This window comes from Pongo abelii, chromosome 23 (genome assembly GCF_028885655.2).
Source record: "Pongo abelii isolate AG06213 chromosome 23, NHGRI_mPonAbe1-v2.0_pri, whole genome shotgun sequence".
Classification (NCBI taxonomy): Eukaryota; Metazoa; Chordata; class Mammalia; order Primates; family Hominidae; genus Pongo; species Pongo abelii.
Window position 1 is genome coordinate 26,453,332 of NC_085929.1, and position 4,758 is coordinate 26,458,089.

A 4,758-nucleotide genomic window follows, 5' to 3' on the forward strand; every position below is an offset into this window, starting at 1 on the left:
GCCACCATGCCCAGCTAATTTTTTTTTTTTAGACAGGGTCTCACTATGTTAGGCTGATCTCAAACTCCTGACCTCAAGTGATCCCCTCACCTTGGCCTCCGAAATGCTGGGATTCCAGGCATGAGCCATCATGCCTGGCCCAATATTCTTGTTTGTTTATTCTTCCACATGAAAGGCACATTCATTTAGTCATATCCCAAAATTACCACTACAAGTATTTCTTCTTAAAATAAGAAAATATTATAAAGAATTGAAATCAACACCATTCATCATTCCAACAGTAATCTGACTTGCCTTTTATTTCACTGGGCAAAATAAAATTTATTATGGATATCGGCTTCATGTTTGTCACTATGATATCCTTCGATATTTTAGGAGAGGCAGGGAGGTAGCTTCTCTTGTGTAAAGAATTCGCTTTTGCCACCATTTATTTACGTAGGTTTTTTGCTGGTGTTCACAGAACATACTGGCACCTTCTGGTTGTTCTTCAGTTGTTTCTTTTGTGAAGAAAGGAGTATAAAGACATGGTGATGTCTGGCGTGGTGGCTCACGCCTGTAATCCCAGCACTTTGGGAAGCCAAGGTGCGCAGATCACGAGGTCAGGAGTTCAAGACTAACCTGGCCAACGTGGTGAAACCCCATGTCTACTAAAAATTTAAAAAATTAACTGGGCGTGGTGGCGCACGCCTGTAGTCCCAGCTACTCAGGAGGCTGAGGCAGGAGAATTGCTTGAACCCAGCAGGCAGAGGTTGCAGTGAGCTGAGATTGCGCCATTGCATTCCAGCCTGGGCAACAGAGCAAGACTCCGTCTCAAAGAAAAAAAAAAGACATGTTGAGTTCAGGTCATAGGAGAGGCTGCCAAGAGCTCTTTCTCCACATACCCTGCAAATGACTTGGGCTTCTGTGACTTTTTAAGCTCCACCCACATCTGGGGACAGCAGAGTGACAGAAGTCCCCCTCCCAGACAGGGGAGAAGGATGGCCTCAGCACACAGCCAGTCAGTTTCCTGTTCCTCAGTGCAGGTTTCATTGCCCTTTTATTCAAACTTCAAAAAGTAATCTTGGCCAGGCGTGGTGGCTCACGCCTGTAATCCCAGCGCTTTGGGAGGCCAAGGCAGGTGGATCACAAGGTCAAGAAATCAAGACCATCCTGGCGAACATGGTGAAACCCGTCTCTACTAAAAATACAAAAAAAAAAAAAAATTAGCTGGGCTTGGTGGTGTGCGTCTGTAGTCCCAGCTACTCGGGAGGCTGAGGCAGGAGGATCGCTTGAACCTGGGGGGTGGAGGTTGCAGTGAACCAAGATCATGTCACTGCACTCCAGCCTGGCGACAGAGCAAGACTCCTCTCAAAAAAAAAAAAAAGCAAAGTAATCTTTAAGGCTGTGCACGGTAGCTCATGCCTATAAATCCCAGCACTTTGAGCAACAGAGTAAGACCCTGTCAAAAAAAAAAAAAAAAAAAGTGGCTTCCGGAACTAGGTCGCTCTGCCACTTCCATCATTGTGTCCTGCTGCTTCTTTTTTTTTTTTTTGAGATGGAGTTTTGCTTTTGTTGCCCAGGCTGGAATGCAATGGCACGATCTCAGCTCACCACAACCTCCGCCTCCCGGGTTCAAGCGATTCTCCTGCCTCAGCCTCCCGAGTAGCTGGGACTACAGATGTGCGCCACCATGCCCGGCTAATTTTTTGTAGTTTTGGTAGAGACAGGGTTTCTCCATGTTGGTCAGGCTGGTCTCAAACTTCCGACCTCAGGTGATCTGCCCGCCTCAGCCTCCCAAAGTGCTGGGATTACAGGTGTGAGCCACCGTGCCTGGCCTGTGTGTCCTGCTTCTTTATGTGTAAAATAAGGATCATAATAATATCTAATTACTAGTGTTGTAATGAGGATTAAATGTGTCAGTAACAGAACAGTGCCTAAAACAGAGTAAGTAAGCACTGCGTGATGTTAACTACTAACAGTATTATCAAAATCATAGACCAGCCTATGCCGAACCAGAGAGAAGAGAGGCCCAGGAGCCTCAGTTATCTCATCCACCATAACCAGGCACCTGCCCAGTAAGTGAAAAGGGTGAGGAAGAGGAGAAAAGTCAAGACCATGGTGGAAACACCCCAGGGCTCTGCTTCCTGAAGTCCCACGGTGGGGTCTGGGCGCCCGAGTTTCTCTTATGGCCTCTCCACACTCCTTAGGGGAGGCCTCTGCATGCAAGTCTACTGCTGCTCTTTAGGGGAATCAGTTTCTCCCCAGCCATGGGGAAAGAAGAACGGCCCCTCTCGCTGAGTCGATCCTAGGCCACCACCTCCCTGGTCAGAGTGGAGCTGGGGTTGGGGGGGAGTCCCAATAGGGAGACACCTCCAAGTCGAAGGGTTCCTCTGAATCTGGGTCATTTGTCAACCTAAGGGTCCGTGAGAAAGCCTGACCCAGAGCTCTGGCAGAGGGTCGGCTGCGGGGCTCTCCGGGAAGAAAGCACAAGGCAACTGTAGTTTCTCTGCTCTGACCGAGAACACTTCCCGACACCCTGGCCTTCAGAGCTGACCACTCAGCACCTCCTGCTGGCCCAGGCCTCAGGTCCGTCAATGAACCCTGGAACTGGATTGATAGAATGAGCTGAGGGCCTCTGGGTTTCTCTTTCAGCCAACTGGTAGCACCCAACAGAGCCAATCTTAGCCCTGGCTGGTATGTGGAGAACACACTGCAGGGCGGCAAGGTGGAGACCTAGAGGGAGAGGAGGAGCTCGGATCAGGGTGGTGGCAGGGAGGCAGGGAGACTTGAGGGGATCTCCGATATACAGTCTTCGATTTAGGACAATTTCCACCTACAGGATTTTTCAACTACAAAACCAATATGCATTCTGCACACTTCTTGACTCATGATGAGGCTACATCCGGGTAAGCCCATGGTAAGTTGAAAATACCGTAAGTCAAAAACACACTTTCGAGTCACAATATTTTCAACTTAAGATGGGTTTATGTGGATGTAGTTCCATCTGAAGTTGAGGAGCATCTGTATTGTAAAGACAGCAATGGCAGGATTTGTGGGTGGTCCAGGATGCTCCCAGGCTCTGCCCCTGAGCAACCAGGAAGATGGAGTTGCCATTTTGGAGACGGAGAACCTACCAAGGTCTGGGTTTGGAATCAGGAGTTTTGCTTTGATAGTGAAGTCTCACCGTGACTCACAATTTGTGACATTTCCAAACCTTAATTTGCCTATAGAACTTTTCTTTTTCCAGAGCCTCTATCCAGGCTACTTATTATTTATCAAAATAAATTAAATAAATAAATAACTTAATTTTAGAATTCATCTTCCAGATATACTTTACACAGGTCATTCCAATAAAGGCAGGTTGGGGCCCGGGACGATGGCTCACCCCTGTAATCCTAGCACTTTGGGAGGCCGAGGCAGGAGGATCACTTGAGGCCAGGAGTTTGAGACCAATCTGGGCAACATAGTGAGACCCTCCCCCTAGACCCCATCTCTACCAAAAAAAAAAAAAATTAATTGGCTGGGCTTGGTGGCTGGCACCTGTGGTCCCAGCTACTGGGGAGGCTGAGGTGAGAGCATCGCCTGACCCCAGGAGGTCGAGGCTGCAGCGAGCTGCGATCTCGCTACTGCTCTCCAGCCTGGATGACAGAGTGAAACCCTGTCTTAAAAAAAAAAAAAAAAAAAAAAAAAAAGCAGGTTGGGAAAATCTACAAAGAACAAGGGCAATGTGTGTACGTTATTTAAAATAAGATCATAAAACTTATTTTAAACCTTCCATACTCCTAATGCTCTAACAAATAAATTAGTTGGCCAAGCGCAAAGGGTCACATCTGTAATCCCAGCATTTTGGGAGGCCGAGGGAGGCGGACTACCTAAGGTCAGGAGTTCAAGACTAGCCTGACTAACATGGTGAAACCCCGTCTCTACTAAAAATATAAAAATCTCTGGGAGGCCAAGGCGGGCGGATCACGAGGTCAGGAGATCGAGACCATCCTGGCTGACACGGTGAAGCCCCGTCTCTACTAAAAAAATACAAAAAATTAGCTGGTCGTGGTGGCACACACCTATAGTCCCAGCTACTTGGGAGACTGAGGCGAGATCATCACTTGAACCGGGGAGGTGGAGGTTGCAGTGAGCCGAGATTGCACCACTGCACTTCAGCCTGGGCAACAGAGCGAGACTCTGCCTAAAAAAAAAAAAAAAAAAAAATATATATATATATATATATGTATATATACACACACACATATATATACATATACATATAAATTAGCAGGGCATGGTGCCGCACGCCTGTAATCCCAGCTATTTAGGAGGCGGAGGCAGGCGAATTGCTTGAACCTGGGAGGCGGAGGTTTCAGTGAGCCGAGATCACACCTCTGCACTCCAACCTGGGCGACAAGAGTACAACTCTGTCTCAAAATAAATAAATAAATAAATAACTTAATTTTAGAATTCATCTTCCAGATATATTTTACACAGATCATTCATTCATTCCACAGATTTTTTTTACAGCCTCGAAAGAAGCCTGCTATACACACATCGGTACGTTTTTATTATTTTAATTATTAACAGCATAGATGTTTTCATGCCAGTTTTCATAATCATTGTAATGATAATTGTCATGATTGTCTCTCCGTGGCGGGGAAGAATCTGGGTGCAGGGCTTGGGGATCCCTGCGGTCCGCGGCATGCAAGTGCCACTCCCTGGGGTGCTCCCGGAATCCGCGAGCCACGGAACCTAAGAACGCTGACCCGCCGGAGCCGGAGGGCAGACGCT